This window comes from Neofelis nebulosa, chromosome 13 (genome assembly GCF_028018385.1).
Source record: "Neofelis nebulosa isolate mNeoNeb1 chromosome 13, mNeoNeb1.pri, whole genome shotgun sequence".
Lineage (NCBI taxonomy): Eukaryota > Metazoa > Chordata > Mammalia > Carnivora > Felidae > Neofelis > Neofelis nebulosa.
This window is the reverse complement of record NC_080794.1, coordinates 16815205-16837891: the sequence shown is the minus strand read 5'-3', so window position 1 is coordinate 16837891 and position 22687 is coordinate 16815205. Positions and strand designations below refer to the sequence as shown.

The 22687-nt window shown below is 42.5% G+C and overlaps 1 protein-coding gene across 14 annotated transcripts in view; it reads left to right on the top strand.

Annotated features, from left to right (window-relative positions):
* Positions 1–22687, top strand: part of PCDH15 (protocadherin related 15) — a 1242339-nt gene that overhangs the window by 302301 nt on the left and 917351 nt on the right. For 6 of the 14 annotated variants that reach the window (XR_009252204.1, XR_009252205.1, XM_058696335.1 and 3 more), the window contains exon 1: positions 8093–8371. The exons of 1 other annotated variant lie outside the window; for it this stretch is intronic. The gene's annotated coding sequence lies outside the window, so the exon portion shown is untranslated. Of the gene's footprint in view, positions 1–8090; positions 8372–22687 lie in introns of those variants that run through there. 7 more of the 14 variants (XM_058696346.1, XM_058696345.1, XM_058696341.1 and 4 more) reach the window with 3 other exon arrangements.

Genomic DNA, 22687 nt, shown 5'->3' with positions numbered 1-22687 from the left:
TCATCCCTCTCCTTGAAGTTGGGGGGCCCTGGACCTTCTAACCAATGGGATGTTGCAGGAGGAAGAGAAGGCTTTGTGTCACGAGGACACAGCCTCACGAACTTCTGCTGGCCCTCAGGAAGTGAGCAGCGACCCTGTACACTAAGGAGAGGGTCATGTGGCCTGGAACCTGATGGGACCACCTACCAACAGTCAGTAAGAAGTCCAGCCAGGACCCTCAGGCATACAGTCCCAACCACATGACCTGAATGGGCTTGCAAACAGATTATTTTCCTAGTGGAGCCCAGTCAACACCTTGATCACAGCCTTGTGTGGACCCCTGACCCGGACTCGTGACCCATATGAAGTATGAGATAACAAATGTGTGTTGTTTTAAGCAGCTAAATGTGTGGCAAGTTCTTATACAATGATGCAATACTAACAGATCCAGCATTTAGGATTTATAATGGAAAAGAGGTAACATAAGTGGTACTTTTTTTTTTTCTATTTAAAGAAATGAAACCATTTTGTAATGGCTACGTTTCTCTCCTTAGGGAAAAGTGTCCCTAAGGCTAGCACAAAATAGCTTAAAAAATAAGCAGTTGGCATTTAGCAAATGCCAATTTATAAAATATTGTATAACAATTATTATCTATACTTTTTAGTTTTATATTTCAGGTTTCAAAAGATTTTAGATTATATGAAATAGTCAAATAAATTGACTTTATAATGTCTAATCTCATCCAAACTTAAAATCAACTCATATTTGAAAGCCTGTCAGATATCCATGAAGGTAAATATCTTTCTAAACTCCATGCTCTTTAATAATTAAATTTTTAAAAAATAGTGACATAGGTCATCACGTTCACATATTTTACTTAGTCAAATTGTAGGTGTACATGCAAAACTATGTTTATAAAATTAGTTGTTGCTTTCAGCATTATCCTTGAACTACTATATTATTTCCCAAATTACTCTTCTAAAATAATAAGCTGCCTGTTGGAAACTCAGCACAGCTAAGTATTAATTAGAGATTATGTTGTTCTTATCTCTGAAACTATAAAACAGGGAAGTGCTGGGTGGAAGAAAGGAAGGAGGGAGGGGGGAGGGAGGGAGGGAGGAAGGAAGGAAGAGGGAGGAAAAAAAACAAGAAAGGTATTCTTGGAAAAAAAAACAAAAACGTGTTAACAATAGCTCCCTTGAATTCTGACAATAAAGGAGTGTCAGAATCAAAAATAAAGTTGTACAACATGAAATTGTGACAAAGGCTTGTCTGTGTGCATACAGATGACCCCCAGGTCCCTGGTCGAGGGATTATTGTGTGGTTGTACCCAATAGCTTTGAATCTCAACTCTAAATGACCACTGGCGATAACAAGCCTAGAATGACTTGATCCCAGGCAACTTGGAGAGACACTGCTTGTAATGAGCAAGGCTATTTTGGTAATCCTGCTGAAGCTTTTGTTCACTAAAGCTTTAATCTGGGTTGGAAAAAAAACGAAAACCAAAACAAACAAACAAAAAAAGCTTCTCTGCTTCTCTTTACTTTGAACCTCCTGTTGACTCAAGGGCTCAGTCCTTATTCTGGAAGGATGGACAAAATCCTCTTATGTCTTGCTTTCTCAATGAGATAACATTTGAAAAGAATGTGTGAGCTAGTATTAGTTTGCTTAACTTGAATCATACTCTGAAACGCTTCCTGCCAGTGAACTGTAGTCTAAAGCCCATACAAAACACTCTGTTTCATTAGTGTGGTCATTTACCAGAGCTAGCGAATGGTATGAGCAACATTTCAAATCACTTGAGAACTGGAGACGTGGCTTCGCGTTATAATATAACGTAAGTCTCCTGCGTGCAGGTAGAATATAAACCCACTGTTAAAATAAGTCAAATTCCAGAAGAATTAGCTACAGAAAATAAAACATCTTCCACCACGATTTGCTTTTCCTTGTTCATGAAATCCCAGCACAGACAGGGACTGGCCTACGAGTGGAGGAGTTTATGGGGGCCTTCACAGCTGTGCTGGAAGGGAGCTGACGTGTACCTATCCCATGGCCCTGTAAAAGGCACAATTCATTTCTGTGAAAAAAAATTCTCACAGAATGCTAATATAATTTTATGACTGTTTATAATAACAAAGTACACATTTTTCACAAATACAAAATACATGTTAGACATATCCAAATGATTATCTGTGGCAGAGGAGGTGAGTGAGAATTACAGGTGGTAAAAGGAATTTAAGAAATAAAAAATCAGGGGTGCCTGGGTGGCTCAGTCAGTTAAGTGTTGGCTCTTGGTTTCAACTCAGGTCATGATCTCATGGTTCGTCAGTTCAAACCCTGCATCGGGCTCTGTGCTGACAGCCAAAGCCTGCTTGGGATTCTCTCTCTCTCCCTCTTTCTCTGCCCTTCCCATACACACTCTCTCTCTCTCCCCCTCTGTCTTTACACCCCCATTGTGTGATCGTTCTCTCTCTCTCTCTCTCTCTCTCTCTCTCTCTCTCTCTCTCTCTCTCTCTCCCCCTCTCCCACTCCCTCTCTCCCTCTGTCTTTACACCCCCATTGTGTGATTGTTCTCTCTCTCTCTCAAAGTAAATAACAAAAAAGAAATAGAAATTAATTAAAAGGAATGTTGGGGGGAATCTATCATGGTTTCTCTGTGACATAACCACCTTATTTCTATACACCATTGTATTGCCAGCCTATGTATACACGTCGCAATGCAGTTTCTAAGAGAGAATGAGTACTATTGGTCTTTGGTTTTAATATTTGATCATTTACTTTATTTTGCCACATTTCTCATGGATTTCACGATGAGTACTTTAAAGGCTGTATGTAATGATCCTTGAAGTTACATAACATAATTTGCATATCCATTCTCCATTGTTACTGACTTTATATTTAATGAATCATTTTTTTTTAAGTTTATTTAGTTTGATAGACCATGTGAGCAGGGGAGGGGCAGAGAGAGAGGGCAAGAGAATCCCAAGCAGGCTCTGCAATGTCAGTTGAGAGCCCAACACTGGGCTCGAACTCCCAAACTGTGACATCATGACCTGGCCGAAATCAAGGGTTGGATGCTTAACTGACTGAGCCACCCGGGCACTCTTTAATGAATCATTTTTCATTGAATAGATAACATTTTTTCATGTTCTAAAATAAATGAAATCCTCATATTCAGTGTTTAAATGTTTTTAAATGTTAAAACTGTTTTCAATATTTAAAATCTTCCTGAAGCATCTAATATAACTAATTTCTTCTTTAATAAAGTAAAGTAAGGGGTGCCTAGGTGGCTCAGTCAGTTAAGCATCACACTTCATTCGGCTCAGGTCATGAACTCATGGTTCATGGGGCAGTGAATGGCATGGAATTGTCTTTGTGGGGCCAAGAAGGTGCCTCTTCCTTGGATGGATGGAGCCCAAGCCAGAACGTAAGAGCTAAGGAGCTGCACATCGGGCTTTAGCCCCAGATAACCCCTACCCACGTACCTTTGCCATGACCTTGGTTAAAAGTAGTAAAGAAGAGCCCGGGAAGTTAAGGCTCTTCTCTTTCCCCTTGGCCCATGAAAGATGGTCATCACTATATGGTTAACACTTGTTGAGTGCTTCCTGTATACTTTGTGTGCACACAGTCTATGCCAGAAAGCTTGTAAAGCAAGACTTTCTAGGTACACTCTGTTTAATTTCACACTAGGAAGTCTCTCACTGTTGTATAAGTGGGGATAATTGGATCTTAGCAGTCAAGGAGCCTTGTGTGGCACCTCTGTGGGGCTCGTGGATGGGGTCTATGGCCCGTATGCTCACTGTACCCCTGAAAGTGAGTGCACACAAACTTAGCCTCAGCTACGTACTCCTAAGCCCACATCAGACCTTTCGGTTCGGAATCTCCCCAAGATTCTGCATTTCAACAATCACCTTGTGACCTTTAGGCAAATAAAAGCTTAGAACACACAACAAAACTGATCAGGGGCCTCCCTTGCCTGAATTTCTATAGGGACTTCTTCCGTCTACATGATAAAAACTCAACTTCAAAGCATTGAATTATAGGAATTACTTTATCTGGAGTTACCCACATGTCTTGACACTCTCTTGTCTGCACCTGTAATTTCATCATGCAAAACTTTGTGTTAAAATGATAATACTAATACCTAAAGATTACCATATGCATGCAATGTTCCATTATATTATGAATATTTGCCAAATATCTTCCATTCAAGTATCTTATTAAGCCTGTGAAGGTAGGTATTAGTGCTACTCTAATATACGGAATAAAAATCAGAGTCTCAGAGAGGTTAAGGGATTAGTTCAAGGTCATATCACCATTAGATCTCAGACAATGGCATCCTAGCCTCAACACATTGGCATGTGATGCTGATGTGTCTCCCGAATTGTGGACACATCCACAAAGCCGTGAGCAAGCATGGTGTGTTTGGAGAATGGTAACATAATTAAACAGCTTTGAAAACACCCTGGTTTTTTGCTTACTGTGCAAGGATGCTGACAGAGAGTTAAGTAAGCCAGGTTCCCAGTGGCCACAAGGGTCGGGACCAGAAGCCGCTCCTGGAGCCGATCCCTAGCCCTTTACGCATCCAGCCTCTCTGAGGCATGTTCTTTCTGGATGGCACGTGCCACTCAGTCTCTCCTGGAATCCCCTTTGAATGAGCTACGGATTTCCGTGACTATGCCCCGATCCTAAATCACCTGAAGTCCATCCTAAATCACCATCAGACCGTGAGAATGTGTATCTGAAGCAACGGTGTTTTCTTCACTCTGTTTGAATTCTCCTACAAGCCCTAGGAGCCTAGTCCATAATGGCTCTTGTTCCCACCTGTGTCCCTCATGCAGCCCTAATTTTCACAGACATTTGTGTTCTCTGATTAGAGAGCTCTGTCTGGTCTCCTGTGCATCCTGCATTGCTGTTTCTGGCCCTTCGGAATTCTGCGTCCTCCACTCTCCATCTGCCACGAGATATACCTGCCCCTTCAATATTGGTAAGGGAGGGGGCATCTCCTATAGTTTGCTACAAAAAGAGTATCTTACAGGATTTAAACCCATGTGCTCTGAGGACATATTAGACATGCCAGGGATTGGTGTAACATTTTTAGGTTACACCTCACTTTTCATGGGACACACTTGGCTAGAGGCAGTGGGCAGACAGACAGAGATAAATGACACCAGACCCCGCCTTCATGCGACGTAAATCATTAGGGGTGGTGGTAAGATGCACCCAGGGCATCACGTGTCCTCTCTAAACGTCCACCTGCTAAACAATGACCACCTCCCTTCCACCAATTGTTTCCATTTGTAGAATATTGTGCTGATAGAAAAGAATAAAAGGTAGTTCTGCAAGTAAATTAAAATTAGAAACTAAATCCGAAAATATAAACATTTTGTAAGGTAAATTATGGATGTACATATGCATGTATATTGAAACATCATTAGTAATGATCACTTAAATCTAGATTTATTGACAAAAGGATGCCCGTGGTATTTTGTTAAAAGAAAAAACACGTTAAAATGTGTGTAGGGCAGGATTCAATTTGACTTTATGTGTGTGAGCGAGAGACAGAAGAGATGAAGAGAAGTCAACACCATATTTTTTCCCACTGTCTCAGGATAGTGGATTTTTCAGTGACTTTTTCCCTTTTGGTTATGGCATGTTTTATTTTTTTTAATTTTATTTGTTTTTAATTTTTTATGTTTATTTTTTAGAGAGAGAGAGAGAGAGACAGACAGAGCATGAGTGGGGAAGGGGCAGAGGGAGACGGGGAGACACAGAATCTGAGGCAGGCTCCAGGCTCTGAGCTGTCAGCACAGAGCCCAACGCGGGGCTCGAACTCATGAGCCGTGACATCATGACCTGAGCTGGAGTCGGATGCTTAACCCACTGGGCCACCCAGGTGCTCCGTTTTTTATTATTATTATTATTTTAAAATGTTTATTTATTTATTTTTGAGACAGAGACAGTGTGAGAGGGAGAGGGGCAGAGAGGGAGACAGAGAATCCCACGTGGACTCCATGCTGGCAGAGCCTGATAATGCCTTGGACTCTCGAGTTGTGAGATCGTGACCTGAGCCAAAACAAGGAGTCAGATGCTTAACCAACTGAACCACCCAGGTGCCCCTGGTTACTGTATTTTTAAATCAGTTCCCTAAAATTCATCTAAACTCATCTTGTACTATATACTGCATTTGTTACATGTTATTACATATGTATTCTTCCCAAAATCTAAATATGGCCTTTTAAAGAAAAGACAATCAGCTCTTGTCACCTGTAAGAGTTCAGTTCATAATCATCTAATTCCTCACAGGAGGTGAGGAAGAGGTGAACTTTTCCAGTTATCCTTCTGATGTATCTCAGTTATAATTAAATATCAATAGGAATGAGGCTGACTTCGTCATTAATGAAAACTATATTTAATAATTCATACTGTTCCTGAAAAAATCTGCATAACACCAGCTGCTTTATTTAACCAGCAATATCAATGTATAGGTTATTCCACTTATGTAGTGTTTTGGTGAAATGATGAAAAAAACCTCAAACTAAATATACACACATTTGTTTAAACATTGTTGACAAAGACGTCTTTATTAAAGCATCAATATTTAAACGTTCAAAATATCAGATCTTAACAACTGTGAAATGTGTCTGTCCCTAACACTTCCTCACCCCTGGCCCCCAGTCTCCTGTGTCTTGAAGGGTGCAGATGATTCAGTTTGAGTCCTAACTAAAGTAAGAGCCCCCTGGGCTCTGCCCAAGGGCTCTGGGGGGTTGTCAGTCATTGAAATGTGGTTTACTTACGCATATCTTTCTGCTTTTCGTTCATGACACATTTGGCTGACCTCAGGTGATTTCCATATCCTTCAAGATTTTTTTTTTTCCTCTCCTCTGGGAAACTGAGCTTGAAAGGTAACGTGAATTTTGTATTAAATGAGATGTTACCCTCTGCAAACATATTCATATAAATATAGCAGCACTCTAGAGGCACTGTGTGATACACACACACACACACACACATATATATATATACACATATACGGATACATATATATGTATATGTATATATATATATATATATAACCTGTCTGATGTATATATAAACATATATATTTTAATAGAATGAATCATAATGATACATAGTCCCCTTATCAACGAGGAAAACACTTGATACACTTCACCTTGTCATCTTTAACCAACCTCAGGACATTTGCTCTGTTAAAACCACTACTATAATAAGTTCCAGTGTTGTGTTCACTTTTAGATTTTTCTTCCACGGGTTTAGGATGTGCAAGTGAACAAATTCTGATGTGGACTTGAATGAATTCTAGGCATGGTGAATTCTTTAAGAACTGTGTACCTGATTTAGATAACAGAATAACTGTGTGTGTGTGTGTGTGTGTGTGTGTGTGTGTGTGTGTGTGCGCGCGCGCGCGCTTCCACCAGCTCACATGTCTGTTTTTAAAACTTTGTTGTGAGTATCTCCTGTATCATGTCTTTAAGAAATATGTTGTGACGTTTCTTATAGTGCATTTCTCCGTAATACCCTTCTGTGTCTCATACGTGCTTTTTAAAACCTGAAGGTTGTCTTTTTAGCTGCTATGGAATGTGTGAAGTTTCCACACGCCCAGGATATGCGGGGCTGCGGACAGCTTGATAGAAGAGGGTGGGTTTAAACAGAAAGTGGGGAGGGGGTGGAGGACGACTGACGGACGGAAGGTGGTTAAGGGATTATTCTGACTGGTCAGCAGCATTTTCGCTGAAAGGTAAGCTGCTGAACTTCTTAGTACTGATGAGGCAAAACAGTAAAACCCAGCCTCAGAGACGAGAGCAGGGAATCACAGGCCGAGAGGACACGGCACAAAGAAGACGCCAACAGCGAGGATCAGCGGGACACGGATTTGTCTCGGGGGCGCAGCACCTGCTCCTAATTGGTGCTAGGCGCTCCCCATGGCTGTGGGTCAGTGCTCAGCCCTCCTGGCTGGGCTGCCACAGAGGCTCCCGGCTGATTGCTGCTGCTCCCGTGCGGGTGCCCCCACGTGCTGAGCTAATCGTGACAGATAGAGGGCAGACAGAAGCCCGCTCGCTGCTCCCAGTTAGCTGCTTGTGACAAGTAAGGCGGCCGACCGTGCATCTCAGAAAGGGGAGAAGGACAGTATCCTCCTGGGCTAGCACGTCAGGTGCTTTCTTCCCCCTGAACCTCTAGCAACGTTTGTAGATGCTGCAAGACTGGATGTGAGTGCTTTCCAGAAACAAGGCGTGTAACGTGGGAACAGATCCTCTTACACCCAGATTATGAACACTGGCTGTTTTGAAAGGGATGTGCAGGACGCAGTCTTGGCGAGAAAACTTGCTGCATGATCTTACGTGGGCTCCCGATGAAACTTTCAACCGGCAAGTAAGTTTTATTTCCCCTCCCTTTTCTTAATCCTTCACATTTAAGGCAGCAGCGGCAGAGTGCAGAGAAAGTTCCAACTCCGCTTCAGGTACAGTGGGTCTCCCGTCATGCTGGTTCAAAGAACAGACGGGTATGATGATGCACAAGTAATTATCTGCTGGAGGGACAGACAGCCATCCATCTGCTCCTTCTTCCTGATCACGGCAAGTGGCCTTAGACTGTTGCTGAGATGTCAATGCAATATTTAGAAAGACACATGCTTCTGAGTTATGACTCCGTGCAGTTTGACGGGTTTTAAGAACGCTAATGCTCAGACATGCTCTTTGCTTCTCTCTCCCTGACAAAATGTAGGAGAGAGGGCAACAGTGTGGGCACGCCGTGCTGGGTCTGTATGTGTGAATGCGTGTGTCATTTCGCTTCGTGCGTGGCAGTTGCCGGAGGTTACAGTCAGTGATACGTCTGCCCCACAACGAACAGTGTGATGGTCTGTGATCTGTTATAATCCGGGTGTCCTGAGGTCTGCACGACAGATGTCCCAGTGTATATGTGCTCCTTTACGGAGGCGTCCAGGAGCATTAACCATTTAGAGTTTGAATCCACGGGGACTTTTTCCCCCAAATATGAAATGTGTACGAGGTGTTGCCAACAGCTCTCCTGCCCTGTGGCATGGCCTTTACTTTACACACATGGTTCGGAGCCCAGGTAGCAGGTTCCAGGCCCGTGTGCCGGCACTGGGACGGGTCTCTGCGGTGCATGTGGTCACCGGCCTGACCTCACGGAGTCCAGGCGCACAGGCACGCGGGGGGCCATGGTTCCCTGGGGGGTAACACGACGGCCTCATGTACGGCCCACTCCCAGTGAGAACTCATTTGCTTTCACAGACAGAGCCGACTGTCACATCTCGTAACCAGACACTCAAGGGGCAGTTCAATCAGAGAAGCAAATACTCCTCGAAGAGTTACGTGTTTAAGCACAGGATGCTTCCCGTCACTTTCACAGCAACTTTGAGGCTTTCTGCGTCTGCTCCTGTGAAGTTATTTTTCACTGCGCCGCGGTTTTTCTGTTGAGTTGCTTCAGTTTTGTTTTGCTCTGGTTACGTGTGAGTCCGTGCACTTATCTTTACGTGCGGGTCTTCAGGTTTCAGAAACTTGATCCCCTGACTGTGCACTTCTCCTCTGAAATAAAGGTACAGGGCACCCCGTGTCTGGTTGCACCGAGTGGGGCCGTCCTCCCCTCTCCACTCCGGCAACGAAGGGCTGAGCAGGGAAGATGAAGCCTCCTGACTTTGTCATGAACATGACCCTTGAGAGTTAACCCTTAAGGCATCTGAACAGACCGGGGCTGCATTTGGGAATATTATGGGGTGAAACTTTGAGTACTTTTTATAAGGGTGTTTAAATAAAACCTTCCACTTTCTAAGAGACTTTAGAACTTATACCCACTAATGATACTGTTTGATGTGCTTAGTGGGCATCTGATCCATAACGGTACTTTTAAAAGAAGTACACTGATCATTTCTATTCTAAGCGGAAAAGAATTCAAGTTCAAGTTAAATGCCCTTTACAACATTTTCCTTGGCCTCTCCGTGTTTCCCTTTTGCAAAGCCTGCTCGGTGCTTTTTTGTCATCCAAGTTTTATGGGAGACAGGCTGACATACACTGAAGCCATTTGCAAAATTCGCCAGGAGTTTTTGGTGCCCAGCCTCGGTGTGAACTTAAATGCACAAGGCAATTATCATTTTTCTTGTCAAGGGAAATAACTACTTTTCTTTGATCACAAAATGTGTGTCAAGTAAGAGTCTGTTGAGTAATTAATGATGCCTTTCAGTAATCACTTGATCATGTGGGCTTTTACTTTCTGAATAAATAATGAACCTTTACAATAAGAGTAAAGAAGTAAAAGAGAAAAGTAAAATAATTGTAGACACGTGACTCTTTGTTTAAGGGCAGATGACTGCGCCCCGTTGTTGTGTGTGTGCAGGTGTGACCGCAGACGGGACCGCAGTAGGTACTTTTGTTCCTAATCACATGGTGTAAAATAATACACAACTCCTCTCATAAACCACCTTTATCTCAACTTTTCTCTGGCGCAGAAACCCCCTGTATACCTTTACATTTTATTGCAGGCTTAACATTGAAGAACAATGTATGGTTTTAAGTTTTCCTCTGAACCCAAGTCTAGGAATATATTCATATTGGCATAAACAGTAATGAGTCTGGTTATCATCTCAAAGTTCAATCTTAACTGGGTCTCTTTGCTATGAGTGGGTGGTGTTCACATTCCTTTTGTTGTTTGATTTTTCCCCCACTTTTTTTTTTTTCCAACGTTTTTTATTTATTTTTGGGACAGAGAGAGACAGAGCATGAACGGGGGAGGAGCAGAGAGAGAGGGAGACACAGAATCAGAAACAGGCTCCAGGCTCCGAGCCATCAGCCCAGAGCCCGACGCGGGGCTCGAACTCACGGACCGTGAGATCGTGACCTGGCTGAAGTCGGACGCTTAACCGACTGCGCCACCCAGGCGCCCCTTCCCCCACTTTTTTAGAAAAGGGTCGTCCTTCCCTGTGGGATCATTGGGTCCCTCCATGTGTCTGTGACTTTTGCACAAATTCGTGGGGAAGACCCTATAATTACAATGTTGAAAAACAGTATTACTTGATAGAGTGACTTGCCAAGCTGGTTCTGTTACTCTCGGTGAAAACTTTGCGTGTTGATAAGTTTGCTTTTTTAATAGATATTTTTATTTGCCATCACTCTGTCATATGACAGAGTTTGGGGATTCGAGACTCTCGACGGCTTGTGGGGCTTCATGCTCTAGTCCCATGCTGGGTGTGTGTGAGGATATATTTGGGGCAACTGTGGGTGCTCGTTAGTGCTCACAGCCAATGTGAAGTCAGAGAAAAGAGCTGCTGTGAGTGATTTATGTCAAGATCATGTTCTGTTGGTAAAGTCTGTAGAAAACCCAAAGGATCAAACCCCTCAGAAACAGAATTCACGTCTTCCATTTAAGTCAAATACAAGGGCCACTTAGATCGCAGTGTGGCAGGAGCAGAGAACACACACGGATACATGCACACAACCATTACATCCTTGCCCACATGGGAGGAGGAGAGAAGGGGACCTTGTGTCTGGGGTGAATGGGATGACCTTGCAGTAGGATCCCCACCTGTGATGTACAGACTGACGTCCGAGATGTACGGGACTGGGGAGATAAATGTGGCTCGGTTTCAGCCTGCAAATCAGAGACACCCCAAGAAGCAAGATGGACACCCCCCCCCACACACACATACACACGTTGTTAATTATAGAAGGAGCCTAGAATCCTCGGCTTCTGGCACACAGTTCTTTTCCTTGGAAGCCCTGACACGTTCCCGAAACATGTTTGCCTCAGTGACCACATCTATAAAGTCAGCCCTTCAAAGTTTTTGTAAGGATCGGCTCAGATAATGAATAAGAAACCCATAAATTGCTAACAATGTAAAGGGCAATTAATTGTTCTAATCTTCTAGCATTTATCCCTCAAGACAATCGCGTGTGTGTGAACAAACAGTAACAGCAGCAGCAGACCGGCTAGCTCAGTGCATGGGAGTTTCTACCTGGGCACCGTAATGGATAAATTTCCTTTTATCTCGCAAGTTGTTTAAAGGTTGCACTCAACCTTAAATATCAGAGCATGGCCATTGAAGCTATAAATGTAACAGGCAAAAGCATTCATTATTTCAAGAAACTCAAGGAAATAAAGCATCTCTTTCCTTTGGACTGGTAAATGGAAAAACTCAAAGCTTTCTTATTGTGCTCCTTGACGGATAAAAAAAAAAAAAATTGACAGGAGGTGTAACCTTCTTTAGGGCTTTTAGAGTGTAAGCATTCTCAGGCCCTGGCAGATGTGTGGTTCCTATTACTTTGAAAAGTCATTCATTCTCATGGCCAGTGAAAGGGCGGGTTTCAGACAGAAGTCAGCACTGTTTCCTGAGCGGGGAGGGGAGCTGTGTGCACCATGAAGCCTTCATTCACAGGGGGGCTGGCTAATGAATGCCGCCCCTGTTGTCTTCACGGAGGTGTCAGAATGAGCCTTTTCTCATTCTGCATCACTGAATCCTTATGGAAATGCAAATTGTTTATCCAAGGACAGTGACTTTCCTTTTTGCTCCATCATTTAAGGGACTGAGTTCTTCAACTTTGCAGCACGTCACTGGAATCCAGAGAAGCTTCATTAAAACTGGATCAGAGGTTGTTTTTTCTTTAGAACCTTCAGTCCCTGTCTGAGAGCCAGACAGAGACCCGGAGATGTCACAGTGAGACACTCACAGACGTACACACTCAAAGAGAGACCCGGAGGTTGTCCAGTGAAGAATCAGGGGAGTAGGGAGAGTTACAAAAAGAGAGACCAAGAAAGCTAGAGACAAGGAGTGAAAGGTGGGCAGACAGGGAACAGGGGCAGAGAGAGACTGAGATCCAACTTCAGGAAGGGGGAGGGGCTAGAGGGACAGAAAAGGAGCAAGGCAGCCTCACACTGAGAGGAGTAGAAGAGGATGGACAGACTGGCAAGAAGCTAAATGGAGTAGAGACCAAAATTCCTAAGACAGAAAGGGAGATTGAGAGAGAGAGAGAAAGATGAAGGAGAGAGAGCCTGGAGGGCAGAGATGGGGTGGGGGGGGGAGGGCAGAGACAAAGTGGGGGGGGAGGGCAGGAAGAAGGAGGGAGAAGAGGGGAGAGAGAGGGAGGGAGGGAGAGAATCCCAAGCAGGCTCCATCCTGTCAGCAAAGCCCAGCGCAGGCTCAATTCCATGACCTTGTGACCATGACCTGAGTTGAAATCAAGAGTCGGCGACTTAACCACTTGACCCACTGAGCTACCCAGGCACCCCTCACATCCTACTTTCTTAAGAACAGGTCTGGTGGCAAGTTTGGTATTTTTTTTATTTATCGACTTACTTAACATAGGAACAATTTGTACAACAGAGAGGTGTCAGGAACTTGGAAAGAATGAGTGAATGTCTATAGTAAGAAAAGTGGAGCTAGCCTGAGGACCAGAAGTGGAAAATGAAGTCAGGAAAAGGCATACAATGGAGAAGGCAGAAGGATTTTGTAAAAGTGAGAGAAATGTGCACTTTCTTTTCTGAACTCCAAGAAGAGCTGAGAGGAGGACACGTGAAAAAGAATGTGTGTGGCTTATAAACGAGAAGGCGCACCACAAAATTCTGAAGTCCTTCCTAGCTATAAGGCAGGTGACGAGAAAATAAAATAGTTTCCCAGAAAATGATAGAAGGTTTGAGAATTTCAACTGCAGTCGTCTTCTTTTGCTTGAATTTTTCTTTAATTCTTGAATTTTTAAGTACTGAGCTCTCTTTGCTAGGTACATTCCTTATGCATGCCTATATTTGGAGGAAAGCAATCTAAGAATATATGCAAGAATTGGATTTGAATGCCTTTTCTGTTTTCTTTGATGTGTTGTTGAATTTGTTTGATAACTGAATGAAGAAAAGAATGAATGTTGAGCGTCCACTGCCAGGGTGCCAGGAAGTAACCCTGGAACTTTTAAATAGGTCGTCACCTCTGTGAGGTCAACAGTGTAGAGTGTAGAGCAGATTTCCCCTCCCCGGTTAATTTGACTTCTGAATATCTCTGCGTGAGTTTCTGCATCCGAGAGGTGCTGACAGTCTGTTCAACAACCTTACGTTCTGTCTGATGCCGTGCGCAGGAAATAGAATGCTCTGTTTTGGACCATTAGTGATCGTTACATTGGTGTGCTAATAATATTTTACAGAAAATATTAGCAAAACTTTTAGGCATTTTTACAATGTTTATGGAGAAATCTCCACTCAGGATAGACTGAGTTCCTGGATAGCATCCATTATATGAATTCTTATTTTGTATTCATAAACCAGGATAAAGAATAGAATAAAATTCAGCAGAGCATCAGATAATAAGGCTTCACTTTATTATAGTCACAAATAATTTTTCCAAATAATGGTAACTTCAGTGGAAGATGTGTGAATGAGATAATACTAAAGCAAAGAGCATCTCTTGTATTTTGGGGGAATAATACGTATTTAGGAAACAGTTGCCATTTGGGTATAGATTACTTTCCCTCTCATTTTTAAGCGTGCACACACACACTCTTTCACACACACACACACATATATATAGTCATATATATATTTATATACATATACATACATCAAAGCAATTCCTTAGAGCTCATGTTTGTTTTAATCAAAGCAGGTGTTCATGGTTAAAAAAAAATCAGATTGTGCATATAATTAAATATATACTAGCTCCTGCTTCTCTGAGTCCCCATACACAACTTTGTTCAACTCTTTTTTGGGTGTTTCTTCTTTATTTCTATCTATATTTCTAGATAATAGGCTTAGGATGCTATCTCTTGGTTTATTTATTCAAAGTATTATTTCCTATTACACTACGAAACATTTGGCTGCTTTATCTCACCACCACCTTTTTTTATTCCATCCCGTGTTTGAAAGACAATAAGGGAACATAAATTCTAGTTACTCTAATATGCTAATGCTCTACCAACAATGGGCTGTGATTTTATTTTCTGATTTTTGTTCTTACATCTTTAATACATGGCTATTTTTGTGATTATTATTCTGAATATGTCTCTTTAGTTATATTTTTGTTTTGTTTTGCAAGACATTCCACAAATCATGCAGCTCAATAACTTCTCCCAAGTTCTCTGAAACGCGGGCGTCTCAGGACCATTGTTCTCCCAACACGGCACCCTCTTTCTGGTCATACTGGAACACAGACTTGCACAGCCTCTGAGTGGGGTGTGAGGTTAGCCTCCCACGGGGACCCCACAGCCATCGGGAATGGGGAAGGGGAAGAGAGGGCCACTCCACAGTGCTTGGTGGCTGTGGGGCTGGGGGGGAGCAGTGTCTGCAGGTAACATGCTCAGCCTTGCTCTGCTTCCCTAGTTAAGTCTGCTGGCCTCTGGACCGGGGTGGAGGCTCATTGGGTGCACCTCATGGATGACCTCTCTGACAGGTATTTGTGACTCCCAGGAGAGTGAGCAGTTCGTTGGTTGGTTGGTTGGTTGGTTGAGGATTATAAGATGTCAGCTCATGCACTCATGGAGGCTGAGGTCCCAAGACCCACAGGTGAGCCCATAGTGTGCCTTCCAGTCCAGTGTGAGCCAGAAGGTAGGGGAAGACCAGTGTCCCATCCTTTTGTGTTCTGCTGTGCGTGTGAGAGTACAGGACACACAAATCAGACGACCCTGGGAGTGTGGGGCTCAGAGAGGAAGCTGGTGCTGGCTGGGTGCTTGGAAAGGGGTCTGAGGTCTGAGTGTCAGACTCTCGGAATCTTAGAAGAAGGGCCCATGTGTCAAAGGCACAATCTTTGTGCCATCTTTGTGTCACCATCTTTGACAAATGGTTCCAGGACAACAGACACTAGGGAATAAACACTGGTTTCAACAACTAAAGCTCATTAGTGACCACGGCAAACAGTTCAAGGGCTGTTGGGGATTGATGGGCAGTTGGCCTGGGAGTATTTTGGTAACTGTTGTTGTTATCACTTTTGCATTTTTACTGTGATAGTTTACACTTTCAAGAGCTCCTTTCTTGTTCTCTGTTACTTCATTTGCTTTTTTTATTAGCTTATTCTCTTTTTAAAAGTATTGGTTATAGCTTTATATTTTATTTTAATTTAATTTTTTTGAGAGAGAGAGCACAAATGAGAGAGACGGGGAGAGAGAGGGAGAAAGAGAGAGAGAGAGAGAGAGGGAGAGAGAGAGAGAGACAGAGAGAGGGAGAGGGAGAGGGAGAGAGAGGGAGAGGGAGAGGGAGAGAGAGAGAGAGAGAGAGAGAGAGAGAGAGAGAGAGAGAGAGAGAATGAGAATGAGAATGAGAATGAGAATGAGAATGAGAATGAGAATGAGAATGAGAATGAGAATGAGAATGAGAATGAGAATGAGAATGAGAATGAATCCCAAGCAGACTCTGTCAGTGCAGAACCAGACACAGGGCTGGATCCCATGAACTGTGAGATCATGACCTGAGCCAAAATCAAGGTTTGGACACTCAACCAAATGACCCACCCAGGTCCCCCAGCTGTTTATTTATTTAATGGGGTTTCATTTGATCCCCTCTGTAATATTTTCCCTTCCAGCCCCACCTTTTATTCCTGCCTCCCCACTTGTGTTTAAGAATGTATTAGTTGGGATGTGCAGGCCCTGGAAACAAATACGCCCTCACGTGTCCTTGGGCAACATTTATGTTTTGCCTATGTGAGTATCTGCAGATGTTTTTTGTGTCAATAGGATGTTGGGAGTCTGGGGAGTGGTCTTCAACATGTGGCCTCCAAATGTTGTCAGTTTGTCATCCGGACAGCCTTCCATGGAAAACAAGAAAAATATTCAAGGGAGGGTTTTATGGGTCAAGACTGGATGGAATGGGGCACACGTGACTTCTTCCGATATTCCTGTGCCTAGACCTCAGTCACACAAGCACTTGTAAGTACCAGGCAGGTTAAGACAAGTGCTTCTGTACTTTTGAAGTGTGTCCAGAAAGAAGAAGGAAATGAACTTTTATGAATAGTTAGGTGTGTGTGTCACGAAAGCCAAGTCATTGGAACGCTCTTTGGGGGTCCTCTGTTTGCTCAGAGCTTGTGGACAGCTGAGCGCCACTGGGATGTCTCCATGTGGAGAGATGGCCTTGTGTTTCGTGACCCAGAGTCTGGGGGCTCTATGACAGCATCTTCAGAAAATTAACGTCTAAGCTGTGCGGCAGGGAAGGTTAGGGGAGGATTGCTCAGCCTTGGGGGGAAATCCTGCTAACTGAACCAAGGCCCTCCTTTACGATGTCCAGCTGATAGCACCGCCCTCCCCTGTCTGTCCTGCCACTTCCTTTGCTAAGCGCCCCCACATCCAGTGTCCTGCAGACCTGACCAGCTTTGTCATAACCACTGTCTCCTCACCATCACCATGTGCCAACTACTTTTTTCTACTCTGCTAAATAAGTTTCTGGTCTTTTGCTTTCAAATTTGTTGAAATCGCCCATTTTCTTTTGCCGCTTCTTTGTCACTGTGGTTTCACATTTCTTTCAGTTTCTGTACTGAGCATGTGGAGGATAACAGATAAGTACTTTTGATCAATCTGCCCCTTAATATCGCAAACTTACACTTCAAACCCCCTTCAGAAAAAGGGGTTTTGTGGAACGTTTGGGTTATACGGGATTACATTTAAACATGGACTCTAAAAATTAAAATGTTCGTTGAATATCTTTTATTGATGACAAGATATCAGAAATACTTCAGTTGCTGTCTGTAAAACGGTGATTATAATCATTGTTTCTTTGGAAATGCTTGATTTTGAACCCATTAAGTGTATGTCAGTTCCTTGTCGGTGAATTATATTTGCATGTATTAAGTCACCTCAAGCCTCTATGTTTTGCTTAACACACACACACACACACACACACACACACACACACACACACACACCAGGCTTCATATCACACTTATTTCTACTGCATTGCTATTTATTGTTGAACACAGTTGTTGAAGGCACATTGGGAGGAAGAAATAGCTGTTACACAGCTCATCAGGAAATTCTGTCTCCTGCAGCTTTTCAGAAAGTCACAGCGTAGGAATTTAACAAGGAACAAAACAGAAACAAGATTTTTGGATAAAGTACAGCATTCACACAAAGAGTATGCCTTAGGGTGTGTTTTTTTGGCTATAACAAAGTGATTCTTGTAAATGTTATAAAATATCTTGGTTGTCAAATCAATTTTAAGTTATAAATGTTTTTGAAGCCACCCACCATGGTAGAGATGCTTATTTTTGTCATGGAGTAAAAATCAGCCACAGTTTCTGAGACACTCACTGTCATTTCCTCCTGTTCCATGTAGCTAGACTTCTTCTTGTGCGTAGTGATATTCTTTCTTGACAGCCTCGCCTAAGAAATGACCTGATTTCCAGAGGTCCTTGATTCAACAGAGAATTAGATTTATGAGTTTGAATTCCACCTCAAATCCAGCGACCCATTAAGTGAATTATTGAAGCCATTCCTCTGTTTTGTTGTTGATGTTGTTGTTGTTGTTAGAGAGAGAGAGAGAGAGAGAGAGAGAGCGCGAGAGAGAGAGAGCTCCAGTAGGGGGATGGCAGAGAGATGGAGACACAGAATCTGAAGCAGGCTCCAGACTCCCAGTTGTCAGCACAGAGCCTGACATGGAGCTTGAACTCACAAACTCTTGAGATCATGACCTGAGCTGAAGTTGGTAGCTGACCCAGCTGAGCCACCCAGGCCCCCCGTTCCTCTGTTTCCATGGCAGGTGGACTCCAGCCCCACTGCTTGACTGGAATGCCCAATATCAGCATGTCTCCCCCTCCCTGTACCACCTGCTGCCTTCAGGGGACTGCACAATTCAGTATCCTGGCTGCTCCTTGATCTCTGAACCTCTCTCGTCTCTTACTGTTCATGATACACATTTTTCTTTTGATTTATTGTTCCTGTAGTTTGTTTTCTTAATCGTATTCTTCGTGTCAGTTTTCAGGCAGCTTTTCCACTGTGTGTGTCTCAATGTTCACGTGCTCATCTCTGCTTCCCTACTTTCATCCCTTCATTGCCATTGGTTCCCATCTATCCCACCCACCCTTAACGTCCTCAGTGGTCCACAGCTTAAGGTGGTTGCTAAGGTCACACCTCCTGAATCTCCCAGCTTCATTCCAAGGCTCGGGACTGCGAAACCCACCGCATCTTGGATATGGCATGGGTATCTCGGGCTCACCGAGAGTGAGCCAGGTTTGTGAGCTCTCCCCAGCTCGCCCACCACTCCCCTTCCCTGTATTCTTATTTCGGGGACTGACAACTCCCAGCATCGCATCAACTGGCTCCAAACCTGTGCGCCAGCCTTGAGATGCCCCCTCGCCTTTCTGCTCTTTTTTCATCCAATGTCACAGGTTTCCTGTCAGTTCAATGAGAACCAAACCCTCCTCCCTCCTCCCCTCAAGGTCCCCATGAGATGCCCAACTGCCCAGCTTTTCTCCCTTCCCCCTCCCACGCTGCTCCTCGCCCTCTCCCTGCCTTTATTTCCTCTACAATGTGTGCACCTTAATTCATTGTGCTTCACTTCACTGCACTTTGTAGATACTGTGTTTTTCACAGATTGAAGGTTTATGATGGCCGTGCATCAAGTGAGTCTATCTGTACCATTTTTTTTTTCCCAGCAGCACTGGCCCACTTCACGTGTCACATTTTGGTAATTCTCGCAATATTTCTGGCTTTTTATTATTATATTTTTTATGGTGATTTGGGATCAGTGTCGGGTCCGTTTGGCTCTGATTTATATGAATTGGTTCATCAGCCCTGTGCAGGGAAGACAAAAAAACATAGACTGGCTCCTTCTATGTCCAAGGCTATCCTCCCGGGTTCCCGGAGCAGTATCACTCCTGGATAATAGAGCTGGAGTGTGCCTGGGTTTGCAAAAGAGAGCACTTGAAAGTAACTGAAGTGGTAAACATTTTAATAGCTTCTTATACTGAACCAAATTTAGTCTTTTATCACTCACATCGACTATCACATAATGATATGTGAATCCTTAGACATGTTCTCTAAAAAGTCTAATGCAAAAATTCAAATATATATACTTTTTAAGGGAAGGACTGCGTCCTATTTCATACGTATGTATCTGTATGGCAGCCACAGATAGCACATGTTCAGAAATATGTTATAGGTTGTGATGCTTCATCACTTGGATTCATGTGACAAGGTTTTTTTTTTCTTTTTCTTTCCATCTTGATTTAGAATATTTTCTGAAAATTTCTAAACCGTGGAGTATAATTCTTAAACTGCTTTTAGCATGTTTTGTCTGCAAATTTTTAGATTTTTATTTTTTTTAAAATAAGGGATTCAATTAAACAATATGGTGTGGTTCACTTTAAAAGGGAGATCATGTATTACTTTTTATGTCAAATTGACGTTCTGTCTGAAGGTAAGATATTTGGGGCCCCTGGGTGGCTCAGTCAGTTAAGCTTGTGACTCTTGGTTTCTGCTCAGGTCATGACCTCATGGTTCATGAGTTCGAGCCCTGCATCAGGATCCGTGATGACAGCACAGAGCCTGCTTGGGATTCTCTCTCTCCTTCTCTCTTTCTGCTCCTCCCCTGCTCATGCTTTCTCTCTCAAAATAAATAAATAAGCTTTTAAAAAATATTGAAAGTAAGATATTCAAAATCAGAGACTTTAAGGGACAAGTTTTGGATGTTATTCTTCTAGGCTAGCCTAGCAAAATCTAGAAAACACAACTTGAGTGATACTACAAGGTCCTATAAATATCTTTATGTAGTTAACCTTGGAAGGAGGTAGGAAAGGTACTTTTATGGGTACAAGCTGTAGCAGAACAAGTGTAGTGATAGGATGATATCAGGTCCTGCTATTCCGTGTTTGGTTTTATCCTCATTGTGTTAAAACAGTAATTGTTTCCTTGGTAAGAGATACTTACTGAGGGGAAGAAAATGCCAAAGGCACACAGTACAGAATAAATGCTAGCCAAGTCTGGTTTCCCATTTCTTTGTATCGACATACATTCAGGAACTTATAACTCATCATATTCTAGAAAACATCCTCCTCATTAGAAATTCTGCTACTATATTTATATTTCTCATATTTATATTCCCAACAGCAGTGACCTATATGGTGCCAACAAAGGTTTATTAAATGAATAAATCAGATTTTCAAGACAGCTCTTCCTTATGACTAATCTATACCTTGTATCTTTGATTTCTATAAACAGCATTATTAAAGACATTTGAAATTTGAATTGTCTGAAGTCCTGGAAAATATTGTTCAGACTATTTTTTTTTAATTTTGGCTTTTGAGTTCTATTATGGAAGATATTTTTACAGAAGCTCTAACTTGAACTAGTGGCAGAGAGTGAATCAGTGTCACAATCAAGTGCCTGTTCTTGGTGATGATACATGTCCTGTGCGATTCGTTCACAAGCTACATTTGGGGATTTAGCGGTGGACTTCCCAAATGATGTGATCTCCTTAAAATACCCACTAATACCGATACACTCATGAGAGGTGGAGGTCATGTTCTCACCAAGTTGCCAGTTTGCTTCATATGTTTTACAATCTGCAAACAGTGAGTGGCAGAGATGGTGACACAGTCCTGTCTCTGACCCCAGAAAGCAGGCATTGTCTTTATGCCCATGCACTTGGAGAAGGAGAAGAGCAGATTACGTCCTACGTGTGGCATGCAGTGTGTTCATTGAATGAATGTATGGACAAATTGTGTTTTATATTCAATTAAAGTTGGATGTAATACCACGTTAGTATCTGGGGCTAATACAAATCAATATTAAAAGTATATTTGTTTGGGTCTTACTGAATTAAAAAGACACATAAACGGATGTTTAAGAAGTTCAGTGGGGTGCCTGGGTGGCTCAGTTAGTTAAACGTCCAACTTCAGCTCAGCTCGTGATCTTACAGTTCATGGGTCCATACCCTGCAACAGGCTCTGGGCTGACAGCTTGGAGCCTGAAGCCTGCTTCAGATTCTGTGTCTGTATCTCTCTCTACCCTTCCCCTACTTGTGCTCTCATTCTCTCTCTCTCTCTCTCTCTCTCTCTCTCTCAAAAATAAACATTAAAAATTTTTAAAGAAAAGAAGAAGTTCAGTATAAATCATTGGAAAAGTTTGGGGTATTTATTGTTTTGATAGCTTATAGATATTGAACAGATGTGAATGTCCAAGGCAATGTGTTCTTGTTGTGCAGTGGTACTTACAAAAGGATCCTCGTTGAAAAGAATTATAGTGATATTTACAAATGCATATACTTTTTTTCAAATCTCCATAGGATTCTAGCTGAATAGTTTAATCTTCTTTAACCCACAAAAACATGGACAGTCCATTTGAATGAGAAGAATATTATCTAAATTTCTTACTGTTTTATTCCTTTACCTATACGAAATTCACCAAGCCCAGATCGCTCTTGGTTGGTGAAAATTCTCAGAGGGAAAACTAGTTTTCAGTACATCCTACTAAGAAGTTTTCTGTGGACATGCAAAAACAAAGTATGAATAACATATACCTTTATGCAAATGGAGATATCTGTATTCATTTTGGTCAATTATTATTTTACAGTATCTGTTGGCATTTTGATTATTAGCATCATCATATGAATATATTGAAGAGAAAATAGGCTTCTCATTTGATTTGTTTACCCTCAATAATATTTAGTGTAATACATACAAACCTGTAGGTCCTGGTTTCACTTACAATTACTTTGTCTTTATGTATTTAATCAGTATACTATCAGTTTCCTGTTTATGTGTATTAATGTGATTGGATA